The sequence below is a fragment of the Drosophila eugracilis genome, unplaced genomic scaffold, assembly GCF_018153835.1.
Source record: "Drosophila eugracilis isolate 14026-0451.02 unplaced genomic scaffold, ASM1815383v1 contig_1213, whole genome shotgun sequence".
Classification (NCBI taxonomy): domain Eukaryota; kingdom Metazoa; phylum Arthropoda; class Insecta; order Diptera; family Drosophilidae; genus Drosophila; species Drosophila eugracilis.
Genome location: NW_024572000.1, coordinates 78092 through 98158, shown reverse-complemented (window position 1 = coordinate 98158; position 20067 = coordinate 78092).

Sequence of the window (20067 nt, the reverse complement as noted above, 5' to 3'; positions counted from 1 at the left end):
TGCAACTGCCACTGCCACAATTTGTAATGGATGCAATTGTTTGGGCTGTTGCTGCTGATTGCTTCATTGTGGTCTCTGTGTTCAGACATACAATAATAATGTGCCACGCCCTCGAAAGGGGTGGGCGGTCGGGGAATATTATTTGTCAGCTATAACCAAGCGGTAAGGTGGGAAACTGAGAGACTGCCTAGCCTGGGCAAACACGCATTTAATGATAAATATCACAAAGGGCCAGTGAGCTGGGCTGGCCATCTTCTTACCCACTGAGCCGCCCATCGAACTGATCCATTTCGGGGATAATTTAGTGATAGAGAGAGGGAGTTGCAGATTGTGGCTGGCGATATGCAAATTTTGATATTGAGGCATTGATATAACAATCAATATTTAAATTGCCCCTCGAACCGCTCCCTTCGATGATTTGACTTTGCCTGTGTGCACTTCTGTTTCGGCCCTAATGCGTGTCCATGAGGATGCATTCCTGATTACAGACTAAAGCTGATAACTGACAATTAGGCAGCATTAAGACTAGTTAGAGTAGCTATTTATATATCACAGAAGCACTTTGCATTAAACATTTTACAGTGCTGGGGTGTTGCAGATCCTAAAAATATAATGCCCTACTTACCTGTATTGAGTTTGGATGGTGGATAACCTTTAATCCTCTAAAAACTAATTGCTTGACCCCCAATTATGACTAATCCACTGATTTTCCTTATGTTTTCACTCCAGTAACATCAGTTTCCGATTACAGTAGTCAAGTTTGCCCAAGTCAAGCAGCTCGACAGACCTGTCAGAGTCGTCGATTTGGAACCCCGATTGATATCGATATGCTTAGTCTGGAACTGGTGACAGGCAGCAAGCGAAAACGGCTTAAAGCCGGGCCAAGAGCCAACTGCCAACAGCCAAAGTAACAAAGTAATTATGAGAGTTTTGTCTAATAGGCTTAAAAACGGCGGAAAGCCAAGTGGCAGGGCGGCCTGAAGAGAGGGTCATGCTTGAGCAACAGACGAGAGAGTCGCGGCCAGAAGGGAAAGCCGATATGTATATCTAGAAACGGAAACCGAGTCGGTCGAAAAATCCCCTAGGCAAGTGGAAAACAAGTCCGAAGGTGAGACGAAAAGAACATTAAGACAGAAAGGGTTAATTAGAAGGATAATTAGTGCGTAATCCGATATGTCAACATCGGCAAGGAGATTGAGGGACGACGGGTGCGTAATGAAATTTGGCGACGGAGTGGAAACTTATTACCCAAACGGGGTGGGCAGAGTGGTAAAGTAAGGGAAACCCAGTTAAAGACAAAGTTCAAATGCCCAGAAAATTATGACGTTAAGTCGCCTTGGCATTTTTCCCTCAAGTTCCTTCGCTTTCACCTCAACTGGAAGTGAAATTCCAGTCCTTGGTTGCTTCTAGAAGGGTATATACCTTTTGATACTTAGTTTGTACTGCAGAAATGTTGAAGATTGTAAACTTTAAAATAAGTTATAACCCTTATTCATAGATTTTCGTATATATATTGCATATATCTTAACTAAAAGAAAGGGTATACCCGTTATCCTTCTTTTTCTCAAAAATTTCCTTGTGTCTCACGAAATCCCGAGGGCTTTTGTGATGTTTGTTTTAGTGTCGCTTTAAATTATGCAGCAAAAACTTATGAATAACCATTCTCCGCAGGTGGAGAAGTGCCCGGCGGGCCTGCGAAGGCAACGCATCACATCTCAGAACCCAACCCAAGCGATCCCGGGGCGAATCGAACCCGATCCCCTCGTGCTGCTTTATGGCATTGGGCGCCACCCAATTAAAAGGCACTCGCCGGCCATTAAAATCGGGGAGAACCGAGAGAATCGGGACAGGCAACGTGTGCTGTGGGCCCAGTGCAACATTTCGCCGTATTTTTTGCAATTAGAGAATTATTAAAGTGTCGTTAAACGGCCGAGCAGCCTGCCAGCCAGCCAGCCTGCCAGCCTGGCATATGAATCATGCGCACTTTTATGACGACTGTCAGGGCTCGTGAGTATTTATGACCTCGCACAATGGCCATAATATCCGGGGGGGTGGGGACAAGGAGGTGGAAAAAGAGAGGGAATGTTACTGGATCCCAGCTGCGGGTGATTTGGGTACACATCGAGTATACAGCGCTGGCATGTGAGTAATGAAAGGGCATTACAGGAAGTAATGGATTCAAGGATCAGCAATCAATAATTTAGTGCTCTGAGTAATATTGTTCCTTACCATCTATCACCTTAAATAACTTCTTAAGTTTAACTTTAATAACCTTAAAACTATCTAATGCTTAAATCAATGTATAAGCCCAGTCAACTTTGGAAATCCCTCCAGCAGACAGCCACAAACATAGAAAACTCTTGCAATTCGTTTTCCCTTAGCTATTTTCCTATTTATACTCCTTTTTCCTTTTCCTCGTTTTTTGTCGGCTAAGAAAACGCTGGGAAATCAAGCCAACAGTCACAAAAGTATTTGGCCAAATCGTGATTTACGTTGGAGCCGAAAGGAAAGTTGCACAAATATTGAAATATTATATCCATATTTATTGGAGCTGCCTCTGTGCGCCCGCTGTGGCCCCCACAAAGCCAGCGAGGAAATTGAATCAATGAATTTAGTGCGACCATCAGCAGAAATTACTTTTATGATAAAAAAGATACTAAAGTCCGGACCCAAAATCCATTCATCCAACCACCCTCGAAGATGACCGGAAGACCGGAAGTGAGGGCAGGACAAAAGAGAACTGGCTTGCTATCTCATATCATAATAAGCGCTCATCAATTTCCATTAAATTTAATATGTCACTTGGCCAGGACGAGGACAATGTCCGGCAGAGAAGGACTCTGTCCTTTTCCGCTCGTCATCATCGTAAAAAGAGCGACCGGACCATAAAAAAGCTTTTTCATAATTTCCCTCGAAGTGCGCGAGAGCGGAAATAAAATATGATATGAGCTTGTAATAGATTTTTATCACTGGGAAAAGTGTGTGGGGAGAGGGGGCTGTCGGTCATTGAAACAAATGAGCGTGCTAAGTGAAAGTTTTGATTTATGCCGAAATAATATACGCCAGGGACTGACCGACGACCAGCCACTCCGCACGATGGCTGAGCATTAGCCGCAATAAAGCCAGCAAAAAACGAAATCACGAGGAAAACTGCACAAAAATTTGAGAAAGACATGCAAACCCAGGGAAGACTTTTGTGCTGTCCTGTGGGGGGATTTGAAATAGCAGCAGGATGAGGGGGTCTTTGACAGGTCATCGAATGGCAAATGTGTTGCAGGAATGACAATTGGCCATAACTCAACCAGATCCGTGGGGCAAATAAAAGCAAGGTGGCTATTTGGCCAGCAAGTGCAGGGATTGGTAAGTACACGAAGAGAAAAAGTAATAAAAGGCCTGTGTTTTCAGCATTTGACTAGCTTATAAAGATATGTTACTTATAGAATTGCAATAAATATATTTAAAATTAAGATTTAGGAGTAGTTCCTACCATAAAACACGTTTCCGCCTGCTTATAAGCCTACAAATATCGTTTTTAAGGTTTTTCAGGCAAAAAAATAAAAAAAATATCAAAAATAATCTTAAGATTTATTTATTAAAATGGTCTCTCCCATTACAGTGCCAGTGAGTCATACCTCAGATAGATTCCGGCCTTCTGGGTGGCTGCCCACCTGGCGGATCGAAATTAATTAGCCGCACTCAAATGCAAAGCTGCGACATTTTATCAGCGTTTCCAGCTGCGTTTACCTTTTGTTTGCCTCACGGATTTTGCATTTTTCATACTTCAATAATTGGGAAATATGCAGGTGGGAGATATTGTGGTGCATATATCCCATCGGGAGCGGCAGCCAATAAAACTTTAACGAGCATTACACACGGGATGGCTGGCTGGAACATAAAAACTCTGCCCGTTTCCAAGGAATCATCATCGGCGTCGTCATCGATGGATGTTGGTTGTGGATGTGGATGAAGGTATTGGTTGTGATGGGACTGTGTTTTCCATAATTGATTAATTAATTAATTTTGAGGCCAATGCGAAACGATGGCTGTATTTCTCGGAGTCTGTCCAAACAAAGTCATTCCAATCGGGTTTTTATGGGAGTTTACAAGATGTTAAAAGATAAAGGATATACCCTAAGTTTTCTTTCATTTTTGTCAGTTTTTCCTGCTGCATGTTGAATGTCATTAAGAAGAAAGAGCCATAACTTCTCTCCATATCAATTTGCATCACCACTGACAATCTGCAATGTTGGCTATTAGGAATACCCAATCCGAACTTGCCACATAGTTAGCATATCTTGCACGACCGCTGATTAAGATAAAAGTCAGCCAATTCGATAGGGGAATTCCAATGTTATTATCGTCAGGCGATTTTAAAAGGTAACCAACCGAGATTTCTCCAGAGCCAGAGTCTCCGACCGAAATAATTGCCCAGCGAATGCATCCATCAATATGCGAGTGCAACAAATATGGATATGCAAATATCCCGGGGAGAAGTAGCCGCTTTTCTAGAGGGGATCGCACATAACTAACTGGATTTCTCTGGGCTGTCGGATCGAAAAGGAAATGCTGCTCGGTTCTATGGCCGAGTGTGGGACAAAGATGAATCCGCGAGTGCAGAAATTGTGGCACTTGATATCCATAAATACGTCACAATGTGAAAGTCAAGCGGCGGCATGCAAACGAGTCTCAAGTTTGTTTCTATTTATGCAAGTTGCAAATGCTGCATCGAGGAAGTTGCTACTGCTGCTGTTGCTGTCAATGTTGCTACTACTGGAGTTGCAAGTTGCAAGTGTTTGCCAGCAGATGCGACTGACTGTCAGCGGCAAGGCATTCACTCTCTTATGAAATGGTTTTTGTCATTTATTTATCGCTTTTCGCCGCTCAAATGAAAACTGATTGAAATGTGTCTGCCCCGCGTGGCAAGCTTCGTGGTATGTTCCTGGAAGGTTCTGCCTAATTTGGAGCCCAAGGCATCAGCTGCAGCAACACCATCACAGGCAGCAGCAGCAGCAGCAGCATCAATTTGGCCAATTATATTGACACTTTCGCTTGACCAGCAATCGGCATCAATCGAGGCGACTCCGATCGCCGCTGCATGCAACATTCGGGCCTCGAGATTCAGCATTCAGCACTCAACACTCAACACTCATAGCCAGAACAATGTCCGACAAGCTGTGAGCTGCCAGGAACCGACTGAGAAATTGGCATATCTCCGCTTGACAATCAAATCTTGGCCTTAAATAGACGCAGTCCGACCCCCAACTCAACTCCGGCAACACTCTCATGCAGATCGGCTCGCTTCTTTGGCTAGAATCTGCACTTGCGGAAAACTTTTATTGGAAAATGAGTATCAATCCCTTACTTATCGTTACAAGAGTGGGAAATGGGATCATAATTCTCCCCATCTTCTGCTGATTTTGTTTTGAAAAGGATTTAAAGGTCATAAGTAGGAGTTTTCCCTATAAGGGTATACAAATTTCTTCAAGTGCAGCCTGGAACGGGGACTCTGGGGCGTTCATCAATTCTCTGCCTGGGCGCGATGATGTCGCGATGACCAGCCCAAAAAGTGCCGCGCAGGCGCAATCTCTGTGAGATCAGCCGCGGCCAAGATGCAACAATGGATGTGTGGCTATGGCTGCGACTGAAAAGTGATCGTGACACAAGTGTGAGGCGGCGGGCAGGGTGTAAAAAGGGAGGGTGCGGCGGCCTAGAGGTGCCGGCAATTTTTCAACACCCTGCCGCACGAGGCAATACACAAACAGAACTTTATTGCATGATTTATTTTTAAGGATTATAAGTTTAAATATATTTTTTACTTTCAAAGATAGAAATAATGTAAATTTTTAAGTGAGAAATTAAAATTTGGCAAAAATCATAGAACAAGCTCTTATTTTTCCCAGTGTATCAGCCTGGCTCACATATTGCAGTTGGGCTAAAAATTCTAACTGGAGCAATCGCATGGAAAATGTTTTGCTTGCCATTCACCAGGTGGGTTACAAATTTGTTGGCAGTGACATTTACTCGGCTCTGGCGGAACTCCGCTCCGGCAGCCTCTTCATTTAGCCGCCAAATGGCGCACTCCAATTCCAAGTCCAAGTCGAAGATAATGATCGTGAGAGAATTCATGGCCGCTGATTGTTCCGAATGGAATTTTAATGCCATCCCCAAGTGCTAATTTGTGTTTGCTGTTAATTATTATTACAAGACATCAGAGCTTTAGGTTTTTTTATTCACAAGGTAAGAATGCAAGTAAAAAGATGGACTAAATAAGTATGTCTGGTAAATACCTAACTAACTTTCTCAATTTAAGAACTAAGACAGAACACACTACTTTAAAATGTCTAAGGATTACAGAAATGTATCAATTATATTTGATAAAGTCTGGAAAAACCTGTGCCGAACGTTTAAAAGTTCGGTGTCAGCAAGATTCTTAAATAACGTAATAGAATACGTAACGTAAGAGTATACGTAATGGAATACCGAAGTCTCCAACCACTTTCCAGCTAATCCTTTTCCCTACAAGCTTTCCGCACTCTTCTGCTTCTTGAATGACCATCTTTTGGAGATCAGATATATATATATATATATATATTCCTAGGATCAGAAGGGGAACTGTTCACAAAGTGTGCATAATAAAAATTTGAAGTCGCGCTAAATTGGGTGATAAAGTTGATCCGGGCACGATAAGCCCATTATAAATGCATTTAATGGCTAAATATTAAATGTATATTCGTGCTGTGCGACGCGATCTTGTCGGAGATCCTCGTCGTGCTCCGTTGAGCACTGCAAGGCGGCAACTACACAGAGAGAAAAAGGTGTTATAACACCAGACTATATCCGTTGTTAGTGGGTATATGTTAGAATGTATATAAAAAAGACCTTATAGTTACTGATCACACTTTGATCTCAGTGTATAGCCCGTGGTCTTGGTCTTGCACTTGGTCTCTTGGTGTCAGGTGACGGGCAGCGATCTCTGGGCCTGAATTTATGAAGTTGTTTGCGCTTATTAAATTTTAAGCTGAGCATGCAACGCAACACTTGCCACCAGACACTTACCAACTAGCCGGCTAACCACTCGCCACTTGGAAGGTGGCAGTTGCCAGTTGCCCGTTGCCCGTTGCCAGTTGGCAGTTGGCGACAACCTGGCGTTGCCTCGAGATGCACAGATAAGATTCGGTGACTGCGAATTGCGACTTGCGACTGGTTCCCAAACACGCCCTGGGCTTCCACTGTGGCAATTAGCGCAGGCGCTTGAAAAGTGTTGAAAGATATTTGATGAATGGCTACTTAGCGTGTTCGTGAGCTTAAGTAATGCCAAGGGGATGGGAAGGCTAAGTAGGCGGTTTGGGTTAAAACAAACTTTAAATTAGGTTAAATCACTAGTGCTAAATATGGCAATAAATCACTAATTGATCTTAGGTAGGGCTTTAAAAATCTAAAACAAAATCTAATTACAATCTTATAAATCTCACATCAGCTTAATAGCCCGAATAGTTCCAGCTTAAACCCAGAACTTTTCAGAAAAGGTACTCCTTAGTGACCCCTATTCCGACCCCTTCGCTTACCCCTTTAAGATGTTGCCAATTTATTTACATAGAATAGACACGCTCGGCAATATTTCACGCCTGCAACCGACTCTATTAGATGCCTTCTGCGACATTCAAATAAAGATGTCGCGGCGAATGAATTATGAATTATATCACGCGGCCAAGACCAAATTTGGCCAGGCAGGCCACGGGAACGTAGCCCAGTACAAGATGCAAAAGACTACACGAGTCGAGACAATGCCCGTGGAATCGCCGTAGGAATAACAAATCCGCCTGCCGATACCGATGCCGTTGCCGTTGGCCAAAAGACAATGACAATGGCCGCAAGTACAAGAAATGTGCGGCGACAACAACTATACAGTGGGTGTGGGGGTGGTGGTGGCGGTGTACCCGGCTGCACCGTGGACCAAGTGGCGACGATATGCCAACGGCAACTGCCGCATTGTGTCGTTGTTTTGGATATCTTCATATGGCAATGCCAAGCTCTCCATCGAGAGTCCCATCGAATCCCTTTCCCAATCCCGATCCACATCCCGATCCCCATTCGAACTGAGCCGCGCTGAGCATTTAGTTGCATTTATTTGTTGCTATTAACTGGCGCGCTGACGCTTATCGCCCGACTACAGGCCTAGTGTACCTGGCCAAGACCAAGTCCAGCCTGAAATCCAGCCATGGCCGCAAGTCCAAGTCCAATGCTAGACACGGAAAAGGAAAAGCGCACGCGGCGAGAACAATTGCCAGAGCAAACGAGGCCGGCATTGAGCTAAAAGTCGCCCCCGCCATCTAGAAATCCAAGGAGTAGGAGTAGTAGCCATCCGCACAGTGGTTCTAGATCACTAAATTGTGGTCAAATTATAAGATATTCCCTAGATTTCCTTTAGTTAGATATTTTTTCCTGATTTTTAAAACTTTCCACCACTGTTCAGTGATTTTGGCTGCTTGGGAGCCTCTCTGGTCGTGGCGCATGTATTGTTATCGCCTCCGCGAGATGCGCGCCCGCTTGACTGGAAGCCGAGACTTGGACCGAGGACCCTGTGCCCAGTATCCCAGTACCCAAGCAGCAGCTATATTCCGCATCCGATTCGCCCCGTTGGCCGGCTTCTGCGGCTGCCGCTGTGGGTCTTTTCATATGGCTCTCAAAAAACGCCATGTTCATATCTCAGAATTGGTCTGCGGTTCTGCCGGCTACCGTTGCCCATGACCATTGTGACCTCAGAGAAGGGGCGGTGGGCAGGGCAAGGGGGTATTCCACGGTTGGACCTTTTAATGTGCCTGGTAATGCTCATCGTAATTTTTCCACATTGACGCTGGCAGCTTTTTGCTGCAGCTCCTGCCGCCGCCGCTGCCGCTGCTGCATCTGGCTCCTTTAATCTGCATATCTTCATTTGAGTCTGCCGCTTTTAAATGCCCCACGAGAAGTGTGGGGGGGCTGGGGGGATGGGTGGGAGTCAGCGTTTGCCGTTTGCCGTTTGGCGTTTTTAGCAAAATAATGAGAATCATGATTTCTGCTCTCTGCGGTTCGCCTCGCTTGCTGCGCTCCAACGAGATTTTCAGTTTTTACGCCATTTTATTTAGGTTTTCCTTTTTCCCTTTTTTTCCCATTTTGAGCTGGTTTGTGTGTACAAATTGATATGCAAATTTTTGAGGAGCTGAGAACGAGCCCAGTCTGTGCCCCAAGTCTTCTGGCTGGGTTCTTGCACTCGTACTTATCGTAGTTAAAAAGGAAAATGGAACGGGGTAACCAAGGTTAATTAGTCGCCAAGTGTTGGCCACAGCAGCTGAAGGCTGTGATGTCATCGGAACTACTGGCAGTTACCTCTAAGAAGGGGGAATCACATGAACGGTGCCTATATTTAATGAGCTTAAGGATTCCTATCTGATATAAAGGTATATATTAATAGTAAAGGTCATGTTTTACCTTTGGGAGAAACTTACTTACAGAACCAATTATTGGTTAGAATATTTCCTGGTGACTCGACTTCTATAACTAATATCTGTAAGATTTCTAGCAGCTCAAGTCAATCTCTCATGTTTTGCCATAATTACAATCAATAAGATCTGAGAGTGTGCTTAGTATATATATAATTATTAAATCTGATTGCGTGTCTTAGGCGTTTATAGCCAAGTCTACAAGTACATCCATCAGAATGTCCAACTATTTCCTGGTCATTAGAGGTGGAAGTCTCACCTCAAAATCAAGATTATGAAACTAATAACAAACTTAAAATTATGCTAACTCCTATAAAAATTTCTAAAAGCAGCAATATCTTAACGTGGCAAAGACAGATGCATCTCTCAGACAACAGGGAATTGTTTTGCCACAAAATTAACACTCCTCCAACTCTCAAATATTCACAGACAGGTCCGAGATACACACCCGTACACCCACACATAATCCCATTAAGGATTTGCCAAAATCATTCCAGACCATCCTCAACTTGCGGCATCATCTCCATTTTGATAAGTCCACTTTACATATTCCCCCAATGCTGCCTGTTCTGTTCGGTTCGATTCTGCAACATGGCCACAATAATCTTGGCCTGGGGTCCAACCTCCTCCTGACCCCCCTCTTAGCCCCATTAGGTGGCTGTGGCAAACAAGTTTCTGCACTCGCATAATCTGCATGAACCATAATTTTATTGAGAGCACGCCTGGCAATAAATAACTCTGCCCCCGATGCCCCCGAACGCCGCTTCTGAAATGGGATGTTGCAACGGCAGCCGTGGCCATTTATTAATATGGAAATCTACAGAGGAGCCGCAGTGGCAGAGCTTCTGTTCCCGCTCCCTCTCTCCCCAGCCACATCCCCGTGCCTCTGTCGCACCGCTAAACACATTACACGATAGCAGCAAATGGGAGCCAACGTCATCTCCGTGTATATACCTATATAACCATACCCATACCCATTCTCCGATTCTCATTCCCATACCCAGTCCCCATCCCGCATCCCGCGACTCATCGTCATCCTCATTGTTATCGGAATGCTGGGCCATAAGCAACGACCCGGCCACTGGCGAGCTAACAGGCCGCCATCGTCATCCGAGTTGAGTCGCCTCGAGTCGCAGGCAATTTCAATTTCATGTTATCCGCAAAATATTCATTTTAATATCTCTTCAATCCACACACGAACGGTGTTCTTCCCAGCTTCCACAGAGTGAGAGAAAATGTAGGTAATGAAATTTTTAAAATGTTAAATGGGAAGGTAAGAAGGGAGAGTACACCCTTAAAGCTCTTAACTCTTTTTAAAACATTTTTTGAGTTCATAATTGGTTTAATCCTTTGTTTAATTTAATATTTTTTCTTTAAGTGTAGTCTGAGTGAACAATGGGGTAGCAGAATGAGAGCGATATGCTTTGGCTTCGGGTTCTGATTTCGTTTTTTGGGGTTTTGGGCTTGGGCCTCCTGCGCCAGACAGTCGCAAATATGATGTCCATAAATCTCGCTAATAACCAATCCTGGCCAGGGCTCTGAATGCAAATTGCTCATGCTCGGATGGCAGCCCTTAACATGTCTGGACGCAGTGTGGTTGGCCATGTTGGTGGTTGGCTTTGGGTGGACAATTCTCTCAGACAGCCACCACCCAGCTTTGCATATTAAATGATGTTGGTAGAGTACACCTCTCCGTCTCTTTCCCGGGAAACTTTGGGTTCCATTTCGGTTCTACTCTGGCATATTCATAATGCATTCAAGCCCCCAAAACCGTATTTTCCAGTCTTGTTTGGGGTATAAAATCTCCTCCCTTTTTGGTACTTTCAACTGACAACTGGCGTGGCAAGTTACCGCTGCGGTGCTGGCGGTTTTCCATTTTATTCGAACCAAGTGGGGAAGGACGATTATGGGTGGCAAGTGCAACCTCAGTGGGGTTCGATGGGGTTATATCCTTTAAGATAAGCCAATCTAACTCTTTACCAGTTGATCCATTTTCCTAGCTCTTTAATTTTTATACCCGTTACTCGTAGAGTAAAAGGGTATACTAGATTCGTTGAAAAGTATGTAACAGATAGAAGGAAGCTTTTGCGACCCTATAAAGTATATATATTCTTGATCAGGATCAATAGCGAAGTCGATTGGGCCATGTCCGTCTGTCCGTCCGTCCGTCCGTCCGTCCGTCCGTCCGTCCGTCCGTCCGTCCGTCCGTCCGTATGAACGCTGAGATCTCAGGAACTATAGCAGATACAAAGTTGAGATTAAGCATAAAGATTCCTGAGGTCCCGGGACAGCGCAAGTTTATTACAGCATCCTGCCACGCCCACTCTAACGCCCACAAATCGCAAAAAACTAAAATTGCTGAAATCTCAGGAACTATTGCAGTTAGAAAGTTGAAAATCAGAAAGTATAATCCTTAGATGACAGCGCATCTTATAGTAGTACTACTATCCGGCCGCACCCACCCATACGCCCACAAGGCTCAAAGACGGTTTACGGATTTTCTAGAAAACCTGATATCTCGGTAACTATAAGTGATAGAAAGTTCGGATTAAGCATGTAGGTTTCTATGATGCTCCCAATGCGAATTATTTTTTTCCGATCAAGCCACGCCCACTCTAACGCCCACAAAACCCGAAAAACCAAAAATGCAAAACTCTCGAAAACTATAAGAGCTAGACAATTTTGCTTAGAAACACATATTTAGGAGATGCCTCTGCAACTTGCCACGAAGATGCATTTGGCCACGCCCACTCTAACGCCCACAAACCGCGGAAAACTGTGGCGTCTATAATATTAGTATGAATGCCTTTGTTTGACCTTGTATAACTTATTTCTCTTAATATCTATCGATTTACCAAAGATTTTTCAAATCGGAACATTATTTCGCTATTTATGAAGAAATTAAGGTTATAAGGCCTCACATGGGCAGTGACGTCACAATAAGCATACTCAACATACTTCCTCTGACAATAGGTGGCGCCTTGTGAATTACCACTAGCAAAATAATATTTTAAAATTTTGTAAAACAGTAACGGGTATCTTATAGTCGCGGCACTCGACTATAGCGTTTCCTCTTGTTAAATATCACTTTAAGAAGTTGTTTTACTTTCAGTTTCTTAACTTTAAACTAGCCTACTGCTCCTGTAGTTAATGCCCAACAAGCGAAATCTCACTTTAGTCCTAGCAATTACTCTTATTCCCTCCACTCTGACCTATGTCGGGATCAGCATGGGAAGTACGGAAAGTACCTGTAATTGCCTAAACCTCGATGGCCTTTTCCTAGCTCGGAAAATGGATGGTCGTTAGGGATTAATGCAACTAGCGATGGCCAACTAACAATTTTAATAAATTACCGTTTGCTTTGTCAAATTAGAATATTATTTATTTAGAATGTAAATATGAACAGTTGACCACAGACACAGGTATTTTAGCCATTTTATCCTAACTCTGCCGCAGAGCCAACAATTTCCCTCGACCGTCTGGGTTTTCATTTGTGCGGCAGTCTATGTCCTACGTGGGTTGTGGGAAATGCAAACATTTATCGACACGCACATTCCCCAGCCCCATGTTTCTCGCAAAAAAGACCCCATTCCATTTGGGAACCACGTTTTCTCTTCGACATCATTAATATTTATGCCAGTCGAGTGCGGGGTAGGGCTGAGCTGTGCTGGGCTGGGCGCACTTTTTCGCAAACACAAATTGCAGTTACATTAGAAATGTAATTATTATTTTAATTGGACTGCGATGCTCATTTGTTTAGTGGCCGGTGCGAGAGGCAGCAATTCCATTTGCTGTTTGTCCACGCGACGGCCACAAATAATAAATGGACGGAACGCTCTCTGCCATTCGGTTTGTCGGTTAACCGAGACACTGTAAATATGAATAATTTCGGACGATGCCGGTTCCCCTTTTTCCGCTTTTCCCACTTTTCCCCTATCAAATTAGTCAACTCATCTCCATTCTTTTGGGAAATAGCCAACTGTTTTATATATATACATGATAGTCTATCATAAAAATTCATCTTTCGGAATGCGGAAAGTGGCAGGCCATTTAACCCTTGACAGCTGTACTTTTGACCCCTGATTTGTGTTTATATATATTAAAACATATTAAAATTGAATAAACTTAAGAACCCTGTCTAACATTCTAATATTACTCTTAGATGAAAGTACATTCCTTAGGTCTTAAGTGAGTTAACTAAAATTTATCTTTGATCTACATTTTTGTACTATTTATTAGATATCTTAAAAACCCACAATTTCTGTACTTATAACTTATAAAATTATCAACAAAAAACCCCCATCTTAGGGTTAAAAATATTCTTCTTATTTTAAAAGACTTTCCCCTACCCACACTGATGCCCCGCCCCTGGTTGCAGCTTTTATAATTCCGTTGCACTCAGAGCCCGTCTTCTTTCAGAATTCTTCCAATCAACGCAAAGTGCAAAACGCGTTCCGCCCCAGCTCCCCTTCATCAACCTCTCCTCCCCCTTCATGCCCTGAGAAAATGCATCGCTTCAGTGGAGATGCCTCAAGATGCGAATGGCAGCTGCCGGATTCAAATTCAATAATTTTCTTGCCGCGCTCACGTCGCCGTCGCTGTCGCTGGAATAATGATGATGTTCGCTTCATTTTTCCTGTTTTCGATTCTTCCATTTTTGTTTCGATTTCGCTCTGTAAGTCTGCCTCGAATCCCCGTCATTTTGCTGTGAGAAGCTGGAATCTTGGCCAAAATGACGACACGAACTTTGTTGATAGCTCGCAGGCATGTCTAAAGGCAACATTTTAATAGTAAAATTTGGTAACTATCCTGAGAATATTCCCATCTATAACTTCTTAACAAAACCAAAGATTGTTTTTTAAACTTAAAGTAACTTCCCACCTGAATGTTGCATGCAATCTGCATGCATATATCCGAACAATGCTGGCCTTCAGCGGTTAATCAGCCATTCAGTGGTTGGCCAGGATTCCCGCTGGCCTCCTCCTTTAAAGCCATAACCCCCCTTCTCAGGCCTTCAAACTTTTCCAATGCTGCCTACAAGGCCGCCAACAAAATGATTTGTTTGAAGTTTGATAAGCGGATGGGACTGTCGACGGCGTCATCGAGGCATCGCCGTAGATGTATCTGTATCTGAGCCTGGGCATTGCCATTGGGACATCGAGGGGGACACATATCGCTGGCATCTGAGCCTCGGCAGCGGCAACAATAACTAAATGACTTTTGTTTCATGCGGAGGATGTATGATTGCAGACGGCGCTGCTGCATGTTGGATGTTGCTGCTGTTGCTGTTGCTGTTGATGCTGCTGTTGCTATTGCCTTTGCAGGAGTTGGATGACAATCCATGTCGCTGTCGACGACTGTCGGCGACATCGACGACGAGTGATCCACATCCACTTGCAATCGGCGCAATCAATACTTTGTTAGTTTTGAGCAACATGTTGCTGCGGTGCAGCAACTGCTGGCGATGTTTGGTATGCAAAAAGGCAACTTTTGTTATCTTCATGACAATCATTGGCCCGGCTCATCCGTGTGCCACAATTGCTCGTTCGCTTTTTGCGCTTGATTGTCTTCTGTCTGCCAGTCTCTTCCCCTTCATGTTGCTGCTGCTGCTGCTGCTGATGTTGAAGTTGCAACTGCTGCGGCGGATGATGATGATGATGGGGAAAGAAATGGCGGCTGATATGGTCACCGCTCCAGCGATTCCCAATCCGATTCCTATCCCGATGCCGATGATGATTATTGTAGTTCAATATTTGCCTTATGGCCATTTCGCAACCGGCTTCTCCGTTTTTGTCGCTCGTCGCCGGTTTTTTCTGCTGATGCTGCCAGTTGTCAGTTGCATTCACATCAAATTAAATTGTATTTTGCAAAATAAATGAAATTAAAAGGAATGACAACGGCAGCAGCAGTAGCAGTATCAGCGACAAGTGGAGCGCAGCCGGAAAAGGCGAAGGAGCTGGAGGAAGCCAAGAAACATGGTGGAGCAGGAAGTCGCCGAATGATATGGAGTGCAGCCAACTGCGACTTGGCTGCAGGTTCATATGCAATTTATGTTCCTTTCATTGTTTTTTTCTTCTCCCTGTCCGCTCATCCATCTCCAGCGTTCCCTTTCCCCCTTGGGTGATCTCCTTTTGCGGCGGAAAAACCTCTCAAGCTGGCCAGGTCGAGCCCTTTGAGTTTTCCCCTTGACCAGAGGCATCGATTGAGATGTTGTTTAGGACGCGGAGTAGCGCACTCACTGAATTTCCTTCTAATGCTTAGTTTTTATGGGGAGATAGACTGAACAACAAATAAGAGAAGTAACTCTCTGGTTTGAAATGGAAAATCCATCCTGTTTGGCATCAGTTTTCCTTTAAAAACTCTACCTATTTAAAATCCTTTCCTGTTAATTAATATTTTTGCGATTGTTAATCTGAGGAGTAGAGTAAGGAGTAGTAAACAACAACAAAAGTCGGCCTTACACATAAACATAGATATACACCCGTCCGTACATCCGTGTCCACATCGATATCAATGTTTTCCTGCCGGTCGCCAAGGCCACGCAAGTATCGATAACGCGGCTGCTTCGATCGGACAACATGCGAATATGTTTCGCTTATTGCACGCTGCACGTGACCGTGCCACTGCCCCTGCCGTCGTCCCCGCCCCTTTTCGAAGGCCAAAACTAGTTGCTGCAGTTGCAGTTGCAACTGGCAAATGCATTTTGTTGCACTCGCCGGCAGTTGGCTTTAAGCGGAAGCGATAACGTCTAACAAATTAAGCCATGTCCCGCAAAAAGAAGAAGCGGCGGCACGAGAGGACTTTATTAGTTGAACCTGCCAGTGGTGGGCAGGGCAGTGGGCCGAGGGCGGAGGGTGGACTATGGGATGCGTCCCGGGAGAGTTGAGAGGTCGAAATTCGACTTGTAAATAAATAAAAGCTGAGCCGCCATAAAACCCGATTCCGATATCATATTCCAATCAGTCCGGCACATTAAGGTAAGTGGCGAGGGCTGGGGGCTGGACTGGCTATTCTACACTCAGAGAAATGCTTACAGGATGTAAAAAGGGATTTCTAACAAAGAAAATGATGAAGAAATCAAAGTGCTTTAGTATAGTTTTTGCTGATTTCAACCAAGACATTATGAGTTAACTCTGAAGTAAGTCTAAAGTTTTCTAAGACTAATTTCAAGTTAAAGTAGGTAGCTTATTTCTCTGAGTGTTGATTTGCTCTTTTGGGCGAATCGATAGACGCTGACCTGCAAATAATTTTGGCAAATATTACAACGATATTTGGGCCTTCCGTACGTAAGGGAATAAGACTTTTGGGGGAGGGAGGTGGGTTGTTCGATTTTTGATCAGGGTGGAAGAAGGTGGGAGATTTTATGACATTGCCTGACAAGTTTATGCCACCAAAGTTGCATATGCAACCACCCAGCTGGGTCGTAAAGCCAACTGCCAAGGCCAGCCAAAGAGGGCGGCACTCACTTAATGGCAATAATAAAGTGGCAGAGGCATTCAACACTTTGTCAGTGGCTTTCGCGCTGTCTGGCCGCATTTATCATGCCACTCGAGGGCTCCAGACTATTTTGACAAGTTATCAAAATGAAATGCAGCCAACAAGTTGCCAGAAGCCAGAAGACAGCCAGGCAGCCAGCTAGACAGACAGACAGACTCCCCCTTTTGGCCCTGTCATAATCCTCTCGGGGTATGGGAAGGCGGAATGGAATGGAAAGAGCCCTCGACAGACGACAAGTGTATTTATGTTATGATTTGAATACCGCTAATGACAGCCAGACTCGGCAGCATCTCTCATGTGCCACGGCAGACACATAGACAGATGGATGGGGCTGGAGTTGGGGTTGCCCAAAACCCGAATCCACATTTTCAGCGCCTCCATCAATCCACCGACTGCGTTGTAGGTATTTTCACACCTAAACGCTTCGAAATTAGAATCGATCTGGGAATGCCTTTCGCCGTGAGCTGCAATTGAACATCCTCATTATGATGCCCATAACGCTTCTTATAAAGATACCATTCCTCCCCATCTGACTCCTCCATGTGCGTGTGGCATCGTTTCCTTCAAATGCAAATGATGCCACCGCCTCATCCGCCTCTATCTGCAACTCCAACTGGAACTCCATCGGCGGGTCGAGGGGAGTGAGTTACGATTACGATGCCGCGATAATATCAGGCTTTATAAATTTATTAGGGCCAGCTCTATGTGGCTGCGGCAGAGAGCCAGATATATTTAGCCCCGATGGATAAATACAGCCACTCGAGGGCGCTGATAGTGGATGGGAAGATTATTTACGGATCAGAATGATTTCCTTGATAAAGATCAGTGAAAAGCATAGTTAGTTCTGTGGTAACTATGGAAAATTCAATAGTTATAAGAAGCTCTTTAATAAATAGAAAACTCTTTCCCTAAACCCACACTAGTCCATCCCACAATCGGCGACTCCATCTTGAAGAGAACTCAACCAGTCAGCGATCCTCAATCCAGAACAACAACAGAAACCTCAAAGACAATGACAACGGCACAACAGAGGGATCGAAGCACATGAGGCACAACAACTTGCAACTTGCAACAACTTCAGCAGCAACATTGGCCGGCAACAGGCAGAGCAAAAGCCGCCGAATGCCTGGCAAGGACAACATGAATAATCCATTTTTCGAAACACTTGTCCAGCACCAAGCTACCTCCTCCTGCTTCGCCTCCTGCATCTGTTACCTCTCCATGGACGATCATAGATATAAGGACGGGTTCCCTTCACCCATCGTAGCCATCGTAGGTGTTGTCTAGATCTTGGCCACGCATGTGAGCGGCAGCAGGAGCCAAGGCAAGTCAAGGAGTCAAGGCTGACTCCAGCGACACCAGCGCCGAGATTAAAGATTCCTCCATAAACAAACAAGCGAAATAATTGAGGCAAAATTGAAGCAAACTACTCGAGGGAGGCGGTTGCAATATGCCATCGTTGGCCCCTGAGCTGGAAACCAGTTTGGTTTCGCGGTGCAACAATTAGCACGGAATTTGTGGGTGCCATAAAACGCGCTACACGATGGCCGCTTGTTCTCTGGAGACGAGAGACCATTCCCATTTCCATTTTCATATCAATAAAACTGCAGTGTCGATTGCAGTGGCTTTTCCATGGACTCTAACGGTGCTTCCATCGCTTTCCATTCCAAGGCGTCCAATTAGGTAAGCTTATACGTATGGGATTAAGTTTACGTCGTAAAGTAGTTAAGTAAAAATATCAACAAAAGTATCTCAAAGATATTAATCAATCTGCGATACTCGTGGACACTCCGAGGCCGCTTAACTGGCGCCCAATTAGACACACTTCAAAGTTCGCCACGGTATGCCTTCCTTGCTCTCTCTCTCTCGGTGGCCATCAAACGAAAAATCATAATTCCCCGGGATCGTGAAAATATATATGAGAGTTCCCCTCGGAGTTTTGGGGCTGGGTTATTATTCATAGACCGTTTTCGGACGACGCGTTGCATGCAGACAGAGTTAATTACCCGCACAGATCAAACAAATTGCACGCAAAATAAATATAATGCAGCCCGAAGAGCAGGTCTTGTGGGTCTGGCAGGTCTAGCAATGAAATGAGGTTATTAAGATGCCCGGACGGCTGCCAGCCCGACGGGCGGAATTATGATCATGAAAATTATGTCTGCGCATCGGCGTGATCTTGAAATTTTAGCCAGGGATCTCGGCCAGACATGGCACAATTTCTCATCGTTCATTTCGATGCAGGAGGCCGGATTCGTTAGCCACCGCCATCTACTCCTTCTCAGTTCAGAGTTAATGGCTCCAGCCGTGGGGCTGTTAATAGTCCCAGATCCCTCCCTCCCTTTACAGTTTTCCCATTTTCCTCATTCGAGACACTTTACGGCCGCATATGAAATATGTGCGCCCATGAAATGAGCTAAATTTCTCGGGAAAAGTGCAACATTGTGGAAAATGGAATTGCCAACAAAACAGCATTTTGTGTTGCGTTTCCAAGGCAGAGGGTTGCAATCTTTGGAGGTGTTTGAGGCAAAGTTGATGGCTGGAATTCAGAAGAGACTGGCTGATGGAAAATGGTAAGAAGAGAAAGGATTCCATCTCAGGAATCTTAAATCTAAGACAGCTTGCAGTTTTGCATTTATTAATTATCCTCCATTTGTTACATAAATGAGTCGTAGTTTAAGTCAAATAAATCTGAAGACGGAAAACTCAGACTTTTACCAAGATATTTTTCTTTCTAAGTTATAAACCTGACAAGATTTATAACAAATACCTAGTTTGTGAACTGTTAAATAAATCTTTTTGATATTTAAATCCGCACCCAATTGCTGTTAGTCGCGATTATTTCATGGGGCATTTATTTCTCACCCTGTGCCCCACATACTGTGCCACACCACATACCCAGCGAAACCGGTTCGAGTGCATCGGGTCGAGTCTATTGTTTTGGCAGACAGCGGCTGTCATATTTGGCGAACATTTATAATTCGCGGCGACATCAAGTTGTTGCGGTCTAGAAATTATTATTTGTTGCATTGTCGTCGCGGGAAGAGGCACTGCCGGCATGACAAGGGAATAATTAAAAGTATTGCGACACAGA